At 51.0% G+C, this 19,766-nt stretch overlaps 1 pseudogene; it reads left to right on the plus strand.

Annotated features, from left to right (window-relative positions):
* The first annotated feature begins 17,925 nt into the window (after positions 1-17,925).
* LOC131917120 (PRELI domain containing protein 3B-like) lies at positions 17,926-18,914 on the plus strand (annotated as a pseudogene).
* The last annotated feature ends 852 nt before the right edge of the window (positions 18,915-19,766 follow it).

The following is a 19,766-nucleotide window of genomic DNA, read 5'->3' on the forward strand; positions in this document are numbered from 1 at the left end:
TCCCCACGTGCTTTTCCCCAGAGGCATGGAGCAGCAGGTGGTAACAAAGTCAGCACACTCGGCCACCCACAAAAAAAAAAGAAAAATGGCTTGTGGTTCACACCCTGCACAGACCTCCCCAGCAGCAGGCCTCCCCGACAGAACCCCCACTCCTTTCTCCCCTCCACTTCCCAGGGCTTGTGCCAAACTCATTTCACAAGACCAGACCTGCAGGAGCAGGTTCAAGGACTTGGCAACCTGCTGACTTCTTTGGGGGTTCCCCCCGTTAGACCCCAAGTTCTGGGCTCCCTCTGACCCAATTAGAGCAATTTGGCCCACCACAGACACGGGAAGCGGGTACTGGGTTCCAGGGAGCTGCCAAGAGCAAGTGTGAGAGTGTCTATGTGTAGGTGCAGTGCCCTGCTCTTAGAGGACCAGCCTTATCTTCCCCTCCGCCCCCATCTCTCTGGGCGTTCTCTGGACCACTAGCCAGCCAGCCAGCCAGGCAGAGACAGGAGCAGGTTGAGGTGGGGGAAGGGGGCAAGTTCTGTACCCCTAAAGCTCAAATGCAGCAATTGGGTATGAGTGTAGCTCAATGGTACAAAGAGTCCTTGGCATACACAAGGCCCCGATTCCATCACAGCAACACACACACACACACACACACACACACACACACACACACACACGCTGCTAAAATACTGGGAAATGGGTATGCAGCCCGGAGTCCCCAGCTCAAAGCTCCTCTGGAAATCGTGACTCTAGAAGCTGCTGATGGAGGCAGGTCCCCTCTAGCAAGAGAGCAAAGAGTGCCTTGAGCAGAACCTAGGACAGAGCCCTCTCACACCCCAGGCAAGTGGCAGCAGGTCACGGGGCTGCGGACTGGGATGCCGACCACAGCTTTAGGGGACAGTACAAAGACAGCAAAGGGGTTCTAGGATGCTTATCCAGCAGTCTGGTCTCCTGGGACTGTATATTCTGCCCCACTTCTGCTGTCCTGCCCAGGGGGCCAGATGTCAGGACAGGCCCCACAGAGAGAGCACTCACCACTGGGTACCACATCAACATGAGCAGATATGAGCAACTGGTATGGAAGATCTGCCTGTCATAGGAACCCTGGCTACTGGGAATTGGGTTTCACTGGTCTTCAAAACCAGAAGAGACATGCCCAGTGGTTGGGGCAGGATGCGGTGCAGCCCGAGGGGAAGAGTTGAGTAAAGTGGTACACTTTACTTCTCTGGGGTTCCCTGACACCAAGGTGTGACCACCGCATGCACACAGCTGAGGTTTCATCTGATACTTGCAAGCCACTCACCCGCCCAATTTCCACCTGCCATCTTGGAGTATGGCTGCAGACAAAGCTACTCCCTGACTAGAGGAGGCAGCGTCATGGGCCCGGCTCTGCTGTGTGATCTCGGGTAAACCACTTAACATCTCTGAACTTAATTTGTTGCTTATGTAGCCCCACTGAAGTCTGAGACCTGGGTGTCCCTGTCACCAATAACCAGGGCTCACCTATCATACAGCATGTTCCACTGAGGGACAAAGCCTCACCCTGTCCTACAGAGTCCTTGCCCAGGGTCATTCAGCAAGAAAGAGGAGGTGACCAGGCCAGGTGTGAGCACTCAAAAGCGACAAAAGATTTCGGGTTGTCCTCAACATACCCAAGACAGGGCGCTCGGCATCCTGCCCAGATCTGCTTCTGCAGGCTAGGAGCCCCTCCGCAGGGAATATGCCAGCCAGACACTTTTCAGCTTGTAAACAGTCATTAAGAAGCTAATAAACTTGATTTCCCAGAACTCTGCCCTGGGGCACCCTGCTTCCCCAGGAAGATGCTAGCCCCAGACACAGTGGGTACCAGGGATTTAGGGCACTTAGACACAGGACCATCCAAGCTGTGCCCACAGCAGGTGAACCTTCAATGGCATCTGTCCACCCCTCTCCAGCTCACTTTGGGGCAGTGTAGGACTCTCATGTTGAAGAATGAGGCATGCTGGGAGCCAGTGTCACATGTGGCCTGGCTACCCTGTCACAGTCTCCTCTGCTATGAGACGGGGTGACATTCACTACAAGAAGGGCAGATCCTGCATGTAGAATGCCTGATGCACAACCAGTAGCTAACTGAAGGCTTTTTTACTCCTTTGCTGAGCTGCACCATCACGACCCATGTGGTCTACGAATGAGCCAAGAGTCGAGTGTCAGGATTCTTCTTGACAGGTGGGAAGAAAAAAAAAAATCAAGGCTCAACATTATTAAATCACTGGTCTAGATCCCATAGTCAGGAAGTGGTGGGCTTGCAGCCTACTGGGGTCCTGAGTTATGTATTTATTTATTTGTTGTTTTGAGAAAGGGTTTCTCTGTGTAGTTCTGGCTGTCCTGGACCTCACTCTGTAGATCAGGCTGGCCTCAAACTCACAGAGATCCATCCCCTGCTTCTGTCTCCTGAGTGCTGGGATTAAAGGTGTATACCTCTACCACCTGGCAAGTTTGTTTTTTTTTTAAATTTTTAAAGATTTACTTTTATTATTATTTGTGTGTGTGGGGGGGGTCTTTTACCTGCATATATATCTGTACACCACACACATGCAGTGCCTATGGAGGCCAGGGGAGGGTGTTGGGTCCCCTGGAAATAGTATTACAGACGGTTGCAATCCACCATGTGGGTGCTGGGAACTGAATCCAAGTCCTCTGCACAAACAGCTAGTGCTCTTAACCACGGAGCCACCTCTGCACCTCGCCACCAGTTCCTCCCCTACCACTCCTGGACCAGGAAAAGCCAAGCGGCAAAAGGACTTGTCTGGAGTGGCAGCTCACTCTAGGTAGACTGGGTGCAAAGACCTTTGGCTCATGAACCCTCCTCCACCATCGGCACAGGGGCCGAGGAGTGCTGACACCTAACCCTTGAGGAGCACTTCTTACCTTATCAAAGTGCTTTCGCAAACATGATCTCACTAACTGAGGCAGGGCGGAGGCAGCTGTCATTATGAGGCCTGGCTGATAAAGGCCTTTAGGGCTCAGCTGAGCCTTCAGTTTTCAGTTCTGCTTCTACCCAGAATCCCACGGCAGGTTTCCCGCCATTCAGAGACCCACCTTATGCCAGGGATAAGGGGCAGATAGCTCCTCCACATCAGCTGTGATACTGTGGACATGGGTTCAGTGGCCACCTACTGAGGCAGAGGAGCAGGGCTCCTCAGCATAACCCCAGCCCCAAGGGGTTCTCTGCCCCAGTCACAGCTCCTTTTAGGGTTCAGATGATCTGAATGTGCTTTCTCATCTGACACCCCAGTAGCCTACAAGGCAGGGTCTCTCCAATGATCCAAATCCATGCTGTGCACAGCAACCTTTCTCCAGATACATGTAACCTCAGGAGTGTGGTGCTGGCTTACTTCACAGTCTCCGTTCCCCGCCCCCCCAGTCACAACCAGGCTGAAGAGGTCCACAAATCACCATTAAAATCCTCACCTCATAATCCTCCACTGTACATCTGGAGAAACTGAGGCAAAGACTACCTTAATGACTCCCATCCTACTGAGCACTCTCATAGATCCGAGTCGGCTGGCTCCAATATCTTGCTTTCTGATCCTTAAGCTTGGGATCACCTGCCCTTCTGGCCAACACCCTGCCAGAACTCACTTGGCTCAAACCACTATGCGCACGTGGTGGGGGTGGGGGGGTGGGATGGACAGAAACTGCCTCCCAGCAGCTTTTGAACCCCAAATGCTTGCATCTGGGCCCCTGACTAAATCTGGCCAGGGGAGGGTAATACCCAGCAACTCTCCAAAGCTCCCTGAAGATGAGAAGAAAGGTTTTCCTTTCCTGCTGCCTGGGGAGGCCAAGGATACTTGGGGGGCAGTTCTGGAAAAACCTTCATTCTTCCGAACAGCGGGACAGCCGAGGCTGGCTCCTCTTGTGAGGCCGCCTGTGTGCCAAGAGCAGCCTGCCCTGGCAGCGAGAGGCCCTGTCTCAGGGCCATGCTAGCCCGCTGAGGTCAGCCAGCACTCGAGAGTGCTGAGTCCTATCACCCCTCCCCCAGCCTGTCTCGGCTGGAGACTAGGCGCTGCTCCCAACACCGCAGATGGTGAGGTCACTTTGGAAATCCCCTCAGGCAATGGGGCAATACCTAGGCGGGATCCCGTGAGTCCCAAGGGACACGCTGGGTTAGGGCTGGTGTGGGGGAGCGGGCCAAGCTGCTTGGAGAACACACAGCTCCCATATGCTGTGTGAGGGGACCCAGGCCCAGAGTCACCAGAACACAAGCATGTACACTGCAGCCCTTTGACGTCTTCCTGATGTCATCTGGTGCCTGTCTGGGACACAGTTTATGCAAGTAATGGAGCTGGAGAGATGGCCCAGCAGTTAACAGCACTGGCTGCTCTTCCAGAGGACCAGGGTTCAGTTCCCAGCACCTACACGGCAGCTCATAACCATCTGTAACTCCAGTTACAGGAGATCTAATACCTTCTTCTGGCTGCAGCAAGCATGAAGCGTATATATGCCGCACAGACATACGTGGAGGCAACACACACACACACACACACACACACACACACACACACACACATAGTAGGCCACTGTCCACAGTTCAGGTCACAGGAAAGTATCAGTGAGCCCAGAGCAGGGCTGAGACCCCAGTGGTCCCCCAGAGCTTGTCTGCTGGGATTTATCCCTGCTCTTTCAGGAGCCTCCTCCCCAGGCAGCAGAGTGTATACAAGGTGTGTGTTGGGGGGGGACTGACCAGAATAAGCAAGTGAAGCTGGCGTCACAGGTTTGGAGTAGGTAGCTTTGAGAAAGTCTGGGTGTTCAGCTTTATGCCTTCAGAGACACACACAGTGGGTGTAACTAATACACTCATATTCAGTTGAAAAGGCCTGGTCTTTGCTAATTTTGAGACAGTGTCTTCCATACAGCCCAGAATGGCCTCAGACTCACTCTGTGGCTGAGGTGACAAATCCTGATTTTTTTTTTCTCCTGCCAATGCTGGATTTCAAGGCACATACCACCAGGTCTGGTGGCACACTGGGCTTTTACGATAAAAAGACCAAAATCATCCAATCAATCTAAGACTCCCTCTCCTCCTTTCTCACTCTACCAGGGATCCCAATCAAGAAGTCCAAAAGCAGACAGGACAAGGGGAGATGGAAACGGTAGTTATTGCAGAGAAAGACTCTGGCTGCCTCTTCTGGCCCTGCCCTACCTAGCCAGCAACACCCTCCACCTCCATTCCCAGAAAGCTAGGAGCCCAGGAGCCCAACACAACAGTTTCTGGTCATCCCTTGGGGGCTCTGTAGGATGGCTTTAACAGCCCCCACCCCTGACTGTCACTCAGCAAATGCAGCAGGGCCTGAGCTCACCCTGACCAGGATTCACACCTCCACAGAGGCAATCTGTCCTGTTGGAAGGAAAGAGTGGGGAGCCGCAGGGAATTAGGAGACCCGTTATTCCCTGGATGTTATTTTCCTGGTGTAAATAACCAGAAGAGTTAGTTCTGTGTTCAGAAGGAAAATTCCAGTCGGTCACATGGCATCCCCATCCATGAGGCCTCAGCTTGTCCAGCTTTGGGAAACTATGGGAACAGATGTTGGTCCTGCCCTTCCTCCATCTCCAGGGATACATGAGCTCAAGGGTTACTCTGGCTCACCCTGAGCTTACCCTGTGTGCGAAGCTATCCTGGGTGATACTCCAGGCCTGTGCTGTGAGTCTCGCTCCCAGCTCCTCCTCTACAGGGCCAGGAGCCAGCCAGCAAAAGATAGGCTTGTAGCACCAAGGCAGGACACTCGCCAAGGCAAAAAACTGCCCTCACACCTCCTTACCTTTCCTTTACCTCACTTAGATTCCTCCTGGTTCTTCCCACAGCCCCTGAGGTAGGGAGGGGAATTCACAAGCAGGACCCTGATGGACCAGGCCACAGTATGGTTTCTCAACATTGACTTTTTGGGTACCCAGTTCTGTGCTGTAGGGCTGACCTGTGCATTGTAGGGGGGGTCCTAGGTCTCTTCCATAGCATGCTAGCAACAACACATGCTTCCTTCCTGAAGAGTGACAGCCAGAGTGTCTCCAGGAATTGCCAAACATCCTTAGTAGACAAAAGCGCCCCTACAAGAGCCACTGCTCAAAACCAAGTTTCATTTTCTTCTCCCTGACCTACAGGGTCACAAGAGCACATCACAGATGCTGAGGACTCTGTTCCACCAGCAGATCACACACACACACACACACACACACACACACACACACACACACACACACACTGGAACCCCCAACCTAGCCGGCTCAGCTGCCGCCCCACTTGTGGGGCAATTCCTCCTCAGATACACATCACCTTCGCTCTGTTAAGTCCCAACCCTTACAGACTCCCCACTCAGTGTTTCCTGGAGCTGGGTCAAGGCATGGACCTGGGTTCTCTCTGCCCTGGGATGGGGGTAGAGGCCTGGGCCCCACAGATCCTACAACTCCCTAACTTTTAACCCAAAGCAGAAACATCAACTGGGGGCCCAACTCCCCAAATCCTTCGGTCCATAAACCAGGATTATTCCTGAGTACAATCTTAGAGCTCCGGTCCACTCTGGTGGTGTGACCCTGCCCCCTCCCCACCCCCGCACCTGTTTCCACCTCGGCTAGGCTCCACGCACAAACTTCAGCGCCGGGCTCTGGGAGTTCACCCGGGAGAAAGGGGAGCAGAGTCTTAAGAAAGTCTAAAAGGGACTTCTGGGTGGAAGGCGGGGCCGCACGTTCCAACACTAGGCAGTGCCCTCTTCCTCCCTGGGCTTTTAAAAACTTGTGCGCAAACCACGCGCCGGGACATTGGTGACCGTGCTCCGGGGAACCCCTTGGCGTCCTGGTCCCGGTGAAGCCAAGGATCTGCGTGTGGTATCCAGCGGCCCAGCGGGCACAGAGTCCAGCCTCGGCCTCTGGGGCGCTCCCCAGGGCACGCAGCCCCCGACCCTCCCGGCGGCCGTCCCGAGCAGTCCCGGGACTCCCCCTCGGACACCCGCGGCCTAGTGAACCCGAGCTCCGCCGCGTCCAACGCCCCGCGCTCACCTCGCAGAGTCCGCACGACCCGGGAAGCTGCAGCGAGCTGAGCGGGCAGCGCGGCGAGGCGGTGGCTCCACCGAGGCTGGGCTCAGGCGCTCCGCCTCTTCCCTACCTGCGCGAGGGCGCAGGGGCGGGGCCTGGGAGTGGGCGGGGCCTGGTTGGGGCGGGGCTTCTTGGTGTGTGGGCGGTGCTTCAGAGAGGCGTGGTTGGCCCACGGCTTCTGCCTTGGAGGACCTCCTGGGGTCTGTCAGGCTCTGACTGCTCCTCTTAAGGCCATTCTTAAGCGCTTGCCTAACATACAGATCTTAGGTTTGATTCCCAGCAATACACACACACACACACACACACACACACACACACACACACACACACACACACACACACACACACCCAACAAAACAACCAAACAGAAAACACCCAGTCTCCCCTTCTCTTCCTCATGTGACCTCTGACTCCTTTGACTCCAGGAATCTCTGCTGGCATCCTTTCTAGCTGTCCCAATCACTGCAGCTTCCTGCTCCGGGGAGCCTTTGGTCTCCTCTACCAGCTGTTGCTCCTTTCTCCGTTAGAATGACCTCTCCTCAGGCCTGGCATGCCTTCTAGGCCAGATCAGGTCTTGCTGGAAGCTGGATCTTGTCCCCTTGAGCACCCCAGCACTAAACAGAGCAATTGGGAAGGGGATTGAGGTGTGCTAGCCTTGGTGCCTGAGGCTGGCAGTCGTTCTTAGGAATCTCCCTTAGGGCAGAGTAGGTGTTGCTCTGTAGTCAAGGACACAGGGGCTTTCTCCTGGGGCTGGAAGTGGGTTCACAGAGGAGCCTGCAGCAGACGAAGGCTCTTCACATCTTGGAGTAGTGGCCAGCCTCCTGGACAGTGGGTGACCCAGGTCCAGGCCTTAGGCATTCTAGCCTAGTCATAACTGACCAAGTAGCCACTCCCGCCAGGCCTTCTGGCATCCTTTATGGACTGTAACAAGGAATAACTATAAATGATTCAAGCTAACCGGCTGTTCTCGGAGCTGGGGGTCCACTGACTACCTCTGTGGCCTTGGACAACTCCCCAAGCCTCGTGGGCCTCAGCTTCCTCCTCTCTGAGTGAGGGGGAAGCAACAGGAAGCCACTGCAGGCCCAGTGGCTCTACCTAGCAGCTGCTGTTATTTTTGCTATTATTAGCAGTGTTGAGGGCAGCACCCCCCTCAGTTTGCCCCACAGCCTACATCTCCAGCCACGCTGGGCCCAGAGGAGCTGTGCTGTTCTTCCTCAGCTCCCTCCTGGACCCAGAAGCCCCTCCCTTAGTGCTGCTGCACCCTGAGAAGCAGCCTCTTGGGATGCTCTTACCCACTTCCAGGTCAGGAATCATGCTTCATTTTCCTGGTCCTGGCCCTGGGCTAAGGACAAACTTTATGACCCCCACCCCACCACACCCCACCCCTGTCCATCACTCCTATGCTCCCACCTAGCAGCACACACAGGATTGGTCCAGCCCCTAACCAAGAGCTGCAGGCAGGAGAAGGGCAGGGGGTACCCCTTCTTCAGGTGCCCAAGACCTGGCTTAGCCTCCCACTGGGAATTTGATGTGGAAACTTGTGGCAGAAAGGGGCTAACGTAGGGAAGAACTGTGCCTGTACCTCAGGTCTGGAGTCCCGTCCTCAGCCCTAGTGGATGGCCTCAGTCTTCCCCCCTGCTTCCCTGGCCCAGTCAAAGAGCAGGCTTTGGGGAGCTTCACACCAGGGAATGCTGCAGCCCTGCTGGCCTCAGAAGTGAGCCAAGCCTGGCCTCTTGCCGCGCTCTTAACCACCCTGACCCCCAGCCCACCACCTTGGTGTCTGCCACAAACTCAGGTTGGGTGGAGAGTGAAGAGACAGAAGGGGAAATCACCTTGGCAGCAGCACACACCTTCAATCCCAGCACTCAGGAGGCAGAGGCAGACGGATCTCTGTGAGTTCAAGGCCAGCCTGGGCTACACAAACAGACCTGGTCTCAAAACCCTCCAAACAAAAATACAAGGAAACCAAACACCAAACAACAAGAAGCACCCCCTCCCCAAAAAAAACAAAAACCAACCAAAAACAAAAAGAAAGGAAGGAAGGAAGGAGGAGACAGAGAGGGCGGGGAGGGAGAGGGGCTTCCTGACCTTGGACTCCACTGGCCACTGTCTTTGGTTGCTCTATACTTTTGTGTTGGTCCTGAACCACTAAGCCTGGCCCAATGACCCATAGTGCTCTGTGCCCAGATCCACTCCAAGCTGCATTGGGAGCAGTTCATGTCCCTGGATGTCACCTCTGGCCTCACTTCCTGAGTTTCCTCCTGCCTGCTTCCTGTCACACTTGGAGAGCATAAGAAGTAGGAATGAAGGGACCCGCGCACCTCATCCTGTGACCAGACCACTCTGGCCAGCCCAGCCTGTTTTTCATTTATCTACTCGGCTTTTTAAATCTGGAGCAGGAGACATGGTTCAGTGGTTGGAAGCACTTGCTGCTCTTGCCGAGACCCAGGTTCAGTTCCCAGCACCCACATGGGGGCTTGCAGACACCTGTAACTCTCCTTCTGAGAGACCTAATGCTCTCATTCCACCTCCACGAGCATGCACATGATGCATACATACATGCAGGCAAAACACTCATACACATAAAAACAAATACATTAAAAATAATAAAATGAAACGAAATGTGCGTGTATGTGTGTGTGTGTGTGTGTGTGTGTGTGTGTGTGTGTGTGTGTGTTTGCATGAGTTTATGTGCACCATGTGCTTGGAGGAGGGCATAAGAGCCTGAGTCAGTTCATGTTATCTGGGGTGACAAGTCTCCTCCCCAGGCCCCAGCCATGGAAAGGCATGGCTGGAGCAAAGGCAGATAATAACCCCAAACCTGGGGGTTGTTTCTTTGAAGCAAATGCATGAAGCCTTCCCTCAGCGCTCAGCATGCTGGGCATCCATGCAGATGGCAGCAAAAGGACCAGCCCTTGCTTGGGGTCAGAGGCACAGGTCAGTGGCTGAGCTTGCCTGGCATGCATGTGAGGTCCAAGATGTGAGTACCATTCTGTCTACGCCATGGTGGGGAGGAGCATGAGGCAGAGGGAGGCATTTGTGGGGTGACTGTGACTGTATCCAGGCACAGTCTGACCCTCCAGCTTCCAGATGCTGCTGCAGCCCGTGGGCTGTGGATGGCCAAGGACAGGGATGACAGGCAGGGTGATGCTCCAGCGACATTGGAGAATTGTGCCATGCTGCCCCAGCTCTGGAGGTACAGAGGGGTCACAGGCTTGGCTGCAGTGAGCCACCTGTCCTGCTTGGCGTGGGGGACTGAGAAACGGGTTGCAGCTGTTAAAGGCAATGAGGCAACTCTGTGTGTTGATATAGAATTAGCTCTAAGATACACTGGGGAAAACAAGAAACAGGATGTATACACTACGTTTTATAACTTAAAACAAAACAAAAAACAACTTGGGCTGGCTCAGCTGTTAAGAGCACGGGCTGCTCTTCCAGAGGTCCTGAGTTCAATTTCCAGCAACCACATGGCGGCTCACAACCATCTATAATGGGATCTGATGCCCTCTTCTGGCATGCAGGCAGAACATGCTGACAGAGCACTCATAAAATAAATTGTAAAGGGAGGCTTTTCGGTCCTGCAGCCACTTTTAAAATAATCACTCAGAGGCTTATAATAATTACAAACTGTTTGGTCTATGGCTCAGGCTTATTACTAACAAGCTCTTACAACTTAAATTAACCCATTTCTACTAACCTATGGTTTACCATGTATCTTGGGGCTTTACCTGTGTTCTAATACATCTTGCTCCTCCAGCGGCTGGCTGGCAGCTGCCCTGACTCTGCCCTTCTTCATCTCCATCTTTAGTTTGATTGTACTGCCTAACCTTATTCTGCCTTGCCATTGGCCAAACATCTTTATTTATCAACCAATGAGAGCAACCCATATTCACAGCATACAGAAAGATATGTATACAATCTTATACAGCAATACATAAATAAATAAAATTTAAAAAAAAGAAAAGCCTCTCCAGGCATGGTGGTACACATCTTTCCCCAGCACTTGGGAAGCAGAGGCAGATGAATCTCTGAGTTCAAGGCCAGCCTGGTCTACAGAATAAGTTCCAGGACAACCAGGGATACTTAGAGAAACCCTGTCTCAAACAAACAAACAAAAAAACAAACAAGGCCGGGCGGTGGTGGCTCACGCCTTTAGTCCCAGCACTCAGGAGGCAGAGGCAGGTGGATCTTTGTGAGTTCGAGGCCAGCTTGGTCTACAGAGCGAGATCCAGGGAAGGCACAAAGCTACACAGAGAAACCCTGTCTCGAGAAACCAAAAAAAAACCCAAACAAACAAACAAACAAAAAAAAACTCAAAATTTTTTTGAGACGGTACCTTGCTCTGTTTGTTTGTTTGTTTTGTCTTGAGACAAAGTCTCATTATGCATTCCTGGCTGGCCTGGAACTTGCTATGTAGTCCAGGCTAGCCTTAAACTCACAGAGATTCTGCTGCCTCTGCCTCCTGTGAGCTGGGACTGAAGTGTGAGTCACCATGCCCACTGGCCTTCAATTCTTTTTTTAAATTTATTATTTTTGTTTTATATGTATGAATATTTTACCCACATGTATATCTATGTACGACGTGCATGCCTGGTGCCTGCAGAGGCTAGAAGAGGGTATTGGATCCCCTGGAACTGGAGTTAGAGACAGTTGTGAAGTGTCATGTGGGTGCTGGGAATCGAACCCAGGTCCTCTGGAAGGGCAGCCAGTGCTTTTAATTGCTGAGCCATCTTTCCAGGCCTCTGGCCTTGAATTCTTGCTCCTCATACCTTTCCCTCCCAAGTCCTAGGATGACAGAGTACCATGGTGCCTGGCTACATTTTGTTTATTGTTGTTGGGATTTTTTTTTTTTTTTTTTTTTTTGGTGTTTTTAGACAGAGTCCAAGCTGGTCCGGAACTCCTTCTATATCCCAGGCTGGCTCCAAATTCAGCAATCCTCCTGCCTCCACTTCTTGAGTGCTAGGATTATAGGTATGTACCACAAGACCAAGTGCTCTCAGTTTTAAAATGAGATCCCTGGCCCTCTGTGATCAAGGGCAATGCATGCTCCCAGGTAGGGACCTGAGTCCTTGCACGCCTCGAGACTCCGAGATTTGCCTTGCAGCTCTGGAAAGATTTGGGTAAAGGATCTTGAAATCAGTTTGGCAGCAATCATTAACGTTTTACTCCCATTTCTGAAAGCTGAGATTTTGTGTGTATGTGTGCTCGCAGGTACGCATGAACGCGCAGGCACACTCGTGTGTGTGTGTGTGTGTGTGTGTGTGTGTGTGTGTGTGTGTGTGTGTTGGAGGACAGTGTTAGGTGTTGTTTCTCAGGCTTTGTCCACTTTATTTTGAGACAGCATGTCTCACTAGCTGGGACTCACCAATTAGGCTAGGCTGGCTGACCGGTGAGCCGCGAAGACTCACCTGTCTCCACTTCCCACTGCTGGGGTTAGGAATTCTCAGTGCTGTGACTGGCTTTTTAAATTTTTGTTTGTTTGTTTTGTGTTGTGTTGTTTTTCAAGAAAGGGTTTCTCTGTGTAGCTCTGGCTGTCCTGGAACTCACTCTGTAGACCAGGCTGGTCTTGATCTCACAGAGACTTGCCTTCCTCTGCCTCCTGAGTGCCGGGATTAAGGGGGGCGTGTGCTGCCACGGCCTGGCTTTAATTTTTTTTTTTTTTTTTTTTTTACTGTGGTCCCTGCTTAGGTTTGGAGATTCAGGGCTGTGTCCAGAGCTAAAGAGAACAGAGACAGGGCAGGGTCCTGGGCCGGGCCATGCTTGTTGCATGAATCCTGCCCCTACTCTGCTGCCTACGTTTTTGTTGCAGCCTCCCTGCAGCAAACTCCATAGGTTCTGGGCTCCAGAAACGCAGGAGCTAGCCACTTTGCACACTCCCCCATGCAGACAGCTGGATCTTTCGCTTCTTTCCTCTCCCGATGGGTGTTGGCTTTCTCTGGCCCCCTCCTCGGGCTGCTGCCACACGGTCATCTGAAGTGTCGTTATCAGCAGATTTGGTGAGTCAATTGGGATTTTTTTTTTTTTTTTTTTAAAGCTGAGTTCCCAATCCAGGGCCCTGAACTTGCTAGGCAAGTACTCTACCACTGAGCTAAATCCCCAACCCTCAATTGGGATTTCTTAAAGGGGGGAATTAGTTCAAAAGAAATCAGAGAGAGAGTTCATTTTTCCCCCCACATTAAAAAATGGGAAACACTATTACAGTGGAAAGAGTTTGGTCTCTGTTTGATAATACTTTAGACGGTTTGAAAATGGAACAATTAAATGAGAGGAGATATATTATGTACCCTAATAAAATTTGCTTGAAGATCAGAGAACAGAATAAGCCCCAGGGCTAAACATAGAGGTCAGGCAGTGGTGGCACACACACCTTCAATCCTAGCACTGAGGAGGCAGAGATCCATCTGGATCTCTGTGAGTTCAAGGCCACCCCGAACTACATGAGAATGAGTCCGTCTAGGAGAGAAACAGAGCCAGACAGTGGTGGCACACACCTTTAATCCCAGTACTCGAGAGTCACACGCCTTTAATCCCAGCACTAGAAAGGAAGTGATATCCCTGGATGCAGAAAGGTATATAAGGTGTGAGGAGACAGAAACTAACCCTCCTTTCAGCAGGAGGCCTTTTCGGCTGGACCCCTTTCGGCTGAGGACTCAGAGGCTTTTAGTCAGAGGATTTGTGGAGATGTGGCAGTGGCTTATACCTTGGTCTCTCTGATCTTTCATCGTTTACCCCAATATCTGGCTCCAGGTTTTTGGTTTTGGTTTGTTTGTTTGTTTTATTAAAAGACCATTTTATGGGGTCTGGAGAGATGGCTCAGAGGTTAAGAGCCCTGGTCGTTCTTCCAGAGGTCCTGAGTTCAATTCCCAGCAACTACATGGTGGCTCACAGCCATCTGTAATGAGATCTGGTGCCCTCTTCTGGTGTGCAAGCATACACACAGAACACTGTATACATGATAAATAAAATCTTAAAAAAAAAAAAAATGACCGTTTTAGGATTTGTGTGACACGTGCTCTTTCCAACCGTCATGGTGAACAATATTTGTGCTTCAGAGGATCATTCTGGCGGTGCTCAGGACACGCAGGTTTGTGTGAAGATGGAGAATCAGAGGGGCTGCGGCAAAGGTCCCGGGAGAGGGAGTAAGGAAGGACCCCAGGACAGCAGGACACGGGAAAGACGCTAGAGATGTCCCTTCTCTTCACAGTGTTACTGGCACAGGCCCCAAGTATACTCGGGGTCGGCCTTCCCTCACTCAGGGAGCAAAATCCGGGTGCAGGGGACCCAGGAAAAGTTAAACTCCAGAGTTAGGAAGGGATCAAGGTCATTGAGTAACAGCAGCTGGTATTAATGGCGCAGAGTCTCCATCTAGTGGTCACATTCAGTACTGCATGGAGGAATCCACATGTCCCCCTCGACGCAAAACCTCACAGTGCCACCTCAAGGCTAAAGGTGTAAAGAAGGGCTCAGGCTGACTCCTGAGAGGTTTGTCAGAGTTTAGTGAGATGTCAAACCCTAGGCAAACCTCTGAAAGTTTCCTTGAAAGAACACTGCCTGGGAAGGGCACCAGTGTCCATGTCTGACCTGCCTGCCACTAGGGCTAGAGCACCGGGGGAAATGAGGCCGGAAGCTAAGGTGGCCAGAATCTTGGGATTCTGAGGAGTCACTTCTCTCTTCCTGGGGCCTCCCTCCTTAAAGGTGACTTTGTGTTCCTTCCTTGCTTCCCTCCCGGTCGCCGGCTCATTGCCTACACTTCCGACCGCTTACCAGAGCCACCCTCCTCTCAGCCTTCGGGAACGAATGAACTTTGCTATTTCGGATCCCTTGTCAGCTACAGTTAATTTCCCAGCTGGCTACACTGTCAGACTCTCCGGACAGCACACTCCTTAGAGTCTCTCCTTCCCACCTCCTTGGAGCCAGCAGCCACCACCGTGGCGTAGAGAACAGCTTTGGGGACAAAAGAGCTCAGCTATACCCATCCCCCCACTGCTAGTTTGTGATGGTAGGCTTTGGGGTGCTGAGCCTCCCTAAAAAGACACTTTACCTAGAAGCCATCGGCTAGAAACCCATCAGATTCAACCAAAAAGGGTTGAAAGCCGGGCGGTGGTGGCACATGCTTTTAATCCCAGCACTCGGGAGGCAGAAGCAGGGGAGACCCTGTCTCAAAAATAAACAAACAAAAACTTCTGTTCCACAAGAGTGCTGTGAACAAAATAAAAGGCTCGAAAGGAGAAAATATTTCCCATGAGTGTAATAAAGGACCAGCATCCAAAAGCTAAACAGGGGTCCCATTAGCCCCTTAAAAAAATGACCAAGTACTGGGGTAGGAAGTTGGAGAGGAGAGCAGATAATTCACAGAGGAGTTAAAACGGCCAGCGATGGAATTAGTTCCTTTGTGTGCCGCTGTGACAAACGCCCATCAAGAAGCAACTTAAAGGCTTGTTTCGGCTCTCGTTTGAGACACAATTCGCTGTGACAGGGAAGGCAGTGGGGGCGGGAGGCAGCTGGTCACATGGCTTCCTCAGTCAGGAAGCAGAGATGAGTGCTGGTGATCAGCTCTTTCCAGTTTTCTGCAGTCGGGGACCCCAGCCGGCGGGATGGCGCCGCCAGCATTCAGGGTGGGTCTGCCCACCTGTTAAGTGACTCTAGGAACGATCACGGGGGTGCCCAGAGGCTTGTCTACTGGGTGACTCCAGAGCCAGTCAGGTTGACAATATTAATTATCACATTGACTGTATGACTGTCTAAGAAGATGCACAGCCTCATCAGTCATTAGGAGGTCAAAGGACAACTTGTGACTGTTTGCTCTTTTCTTCCACTGTGTGGGTCCTAAGAATTGAACTCAGGTCTTCAGACTTTGCAGTGATTATCTTTACCCTCCAAACCAACGGTTCTCCACCTGCGGGTCGAGACATTATGATTACGATTACATTACATTATGGTTCCCAGCAGTAGTAAAATTACAGTTATAAAGTAGCAACGACAATAATTTTATGATTGGGGGTCAGCACAACATGAAGAACTGAATTAACGGGTTGAAGCTTAGGAAGGCTGAGGACCACCACTCTAGACCATCCCCATAACCTGAGACATTGTAAACTTGCTGATCCTGGGGTGTGACTCTCACATTCTGGGCAAGCACTCTGCCACTGAGCTACAACCCCAGTCTTTCCACTAAGATGTTTTAAAACATTTCATTTAAAAGCATTTTAGTTATGTGTATGTGTGTGGGCGGGTGGGTTTGTGCATCTTAGTGTAGTGCCCGCAGACGCCTTGAGAGGGCACCAGATCTCCCTGCAGCTGGAGCGATAAGTGCTTAGGAGCCATTTGAGGAGGGAACAGGGAAGGGAACCCCAGTCCTCTGCAAGAGGATACATACTCTTAACCACTAAGCTGTCTGTCTAGCAACCTATTTAATTTTTTTAACATTTGTTTCTTTATTTTTTGCTATGCATTTGTGTGTGGGTTCAGGTGTATGAATACAGAGCCCAGAAGAGGACATCAGACCCCCTGATTTGTAGTTACAGGAGGTTGATTACAGGCAGCCTGCATTGGGTGCAGAGAACCGAACTCTGTCCTCTAGAACAGAAGCAAGCACTCCTAACTGCTGAAACACATCTATTTACTTATTTATTTATAAATAAGGTGTATGTTGCTAAGGTTGGCCTCAGGTCCCTTGTGTGTAGCCCAAGCTGCCTTAAACTCTTTTTTTTTTTTTTTTTTTTTGGTTTTTCGAGACAGGGTTTCTCTGTGTAGCTTTGCACCTTTCCTGGAACTCACTCTGTAGTCCAGGCTGGCCTCGAACTCACAGAGATCCGCCTGGCTCTGCCTCCCGAGTGCTGGGATTAAAGGCGTGCGCCACCAACGCCCGGCTTGCCTTAAACTCTTAGCCCTCCTGCCTAACGTAGAGATGGCTGTACCACCCCACAGGAAGGTGCTTGGCCTCACAATCTGGTTTTTGGCTAATTCATAATCAGTGTGAATAGAAAGAGTGTGATAGAAGTGAGTTTCAGGAGTGCCCGGCATGGGGTTGGGCACACAGGCATGTGCATGAGAGTTTCATGAGGTGGGGGAATGTGACAGCTTTTCTCGGTTGTCAACTTGACTGTATCTGGAATGAACTACAATCCAGAAATGGGGGGCACACTTGTGATCCGGATCTTGAGGCTGGAAGACATTAGGGTTTGATCTGGATCTTGAGGTGGAATAACACACGCCTTTAATCCAGACTTCGAGGTGGGAAGGCACACCTTTAATCTGGGCCACACCTTCTGTGGGAAGCCTATAAGGACAAGGGAAGAAGGAAGGGTTAGTTCTTCCCTGATCCCTCACCTCGTCAGCACGTCCGTTCCCTCACTGGCATTGGAGCCTGCTTCTTCAGGATCCCAGCGTGTACTGAAGACCAGCTGAGACACCCAGCCTCGTGGGACTGAGCAGCTCTAGATTCTTGGACTTTCCATTCACACATTCACAGCCAGCCATTGTTGGACTGCAGCCTGTAAGTCATTCCAATACATTGCCCTATATATACAGGAGGGGGGCATTCATTGCATAAGTTCTGTGACTCTAGAGTACCCTGACTAATACAGGGAGCTTCACAGAGTACTGATTCCTTTTTTTGTTTGTTTGTTTGTTTGGAACAGGGTTTCTCTGTGTAACAGCCCTGGCTGTCCTGGAACTCACTCTGTAGACCAGGCTGGCCTCGAACTCAGAGATCCGCCTGCCAGCCTCTAGCGTGGTGAGATTAAAGGCATGTGCCACCATACCCAGTGTAAGCACTTCAAGGCCCTCCCTACCTGGACGAGGTTGGGCCAGTAAACATCTGTGCCTCATCATCCCCGGATGCTGTGGGACACCCAGTGGGCAGTTGGCACTATGAAGATCTGGACTTTGGAGCACATCTTGACCACCCATGAGAAATGGTTATCACTGCTGCAATGCAGAAATACCCAAACCCCATGAACTCAAGCGTGGTTGGCGTTGACGTGCTGGATAGACACGTCGATTCCTCTGGAAAGTTGCGCAGCCACAGCCTCCTCAGCACCGAGTGGGTCCTGCCTTCCATTGTCAGTCTCTTACTGGTGTGGAAAGAAGAAAAGCATAAGCAAGAGCGTTCTGTAGTTGACCTGGTAAAGAAGACAATGGAGCTCCAGTCTACACATCTCATTTACAAATCTGATCTCGGTAGAGAGAGGCTCCCATACCAGCCGCACCCCCAGGACCTGGAGGAAACTGTCCTGACCCAGGAAGCCACCATCACCATGGAAGGGGTCAGCCTCAGCAGCTGCCTTGAAGGACTCATGGCAAGCACCATATCTCCCAACGCTAACAAAGGACGAGAAGCATCAGTGGGTGATACAGAAACTGAACGCCGACACCGGAACCATGAAGACACCGATGGCGGCTGTGGAAAAACGACAATGGAAATCGGTGTGCAGCTACAGGGCCCCCAGGACTCTCCAAGCTGACATCGTATTTATTTGCTATTTAAAAGATACAACTATTTTAGGTAGATTTTATTTACTTTTTTAATGAACTGGGGTAAGGCTGTGACTTTTGATCAGAACAAAAAGATGGAAAGCTTCTAAACCAAAGTGACCACCTGAGGTGGAAGCGCTTGAGGGAACTGACCGGAAGAGTCTGTGCTCCTGGGAACAATTAACAGGTTTGTTTGGAGGTGGTGTTATTTAAGTGCTCAGAAGAAATGGATGTTGATCTCCAGTCTCCTTAGGGAGACTCTTAAAGCCTTTCAGGTACTTGAATGCTACCTGGCTGCGGACCAACCAGAACACAGACCAGCTGCCCTCATGTCCACACAACTGCCCTCACCTGCCCGCTGCTGTGAACTAGAACTGCCTGTGTGAGGAATTCTCTTTAAAAAGAAATTGTGGGGGCTGGTAAGGTGGCTCAGAGGTTAAGAGGCCTGGCTGCTCTTTCAGAGGTCCTGAGTTCAATTCCCAGCAACTACATGGTGGCTCACAACCATCTGTAATGAAATCTGGTGCCCTCTTCTGGCCTGCATGCATACATGCAGGCAGAACACTGTATACATAATAAATAAATAAATCTTAAAAAGAGAGATTGTATAATTTGAAATGACATTAATTTGTATAAGATAACCTGTTCTGTTGGAAACCAGTGTTTGGATTTGGTACTTAAATGATATTTTTGGAGTGAAAATTAGCCCTAAAGTAATATATGACTCCAGCATGGTATTTTATTGTATTAATGGGTACTGTATTGATTTGCCAAAATTTTCTTAGTAAAGGCATTCCCTTTCTTGAGGAAAAAAGAAAAAGAAAAAAACTAACAACTCGTTATATTAAACGGCAATTAGGAAGCAGAGTGAGCTAGCCTGGAACCACACCAGGCTTTGAAATCTCACAGTACACTCACAGTGAGGGACATACCTCCTCCAGCAAGGCCACCCCTCTAAATCTACCAAAACAGCGCGACCAAATAGAGACCAAGTATTCAAATACTGAGACTATGGGGGATATTTCTCGTTCAAACCCCCACAGCGGGCTAGCCGCATTTAATAGACTTTTTTGTTTTGTTTTGTTTGTTTTTGGGGGTTTTTTTGGTGTTTTTTTTGTTGTTGTTGTTTTGTTTTGGTTTAGTTTTTGGTTTTTCGAGACAGGGTTTCTCTGTGTAGCTTTGGAGCCTGTCCTGGATCTCACTTTTTAGACCAGACTGGATTTGAACTCACAAAGATC

This window comes from Peromyscus eremicus, chromosome 8a (genome assembly GCF_949786415.1).
Source record: "Peromyscus eremicus chromosome 8a, PerEre_H2_v1, whole genome shotgun sequence".
NCBI lineage: Eukaryota > Metazoa > Chordata > Mammalia > Rodentia > Cricetidae > Peromyscus > Peromyscus eremicus.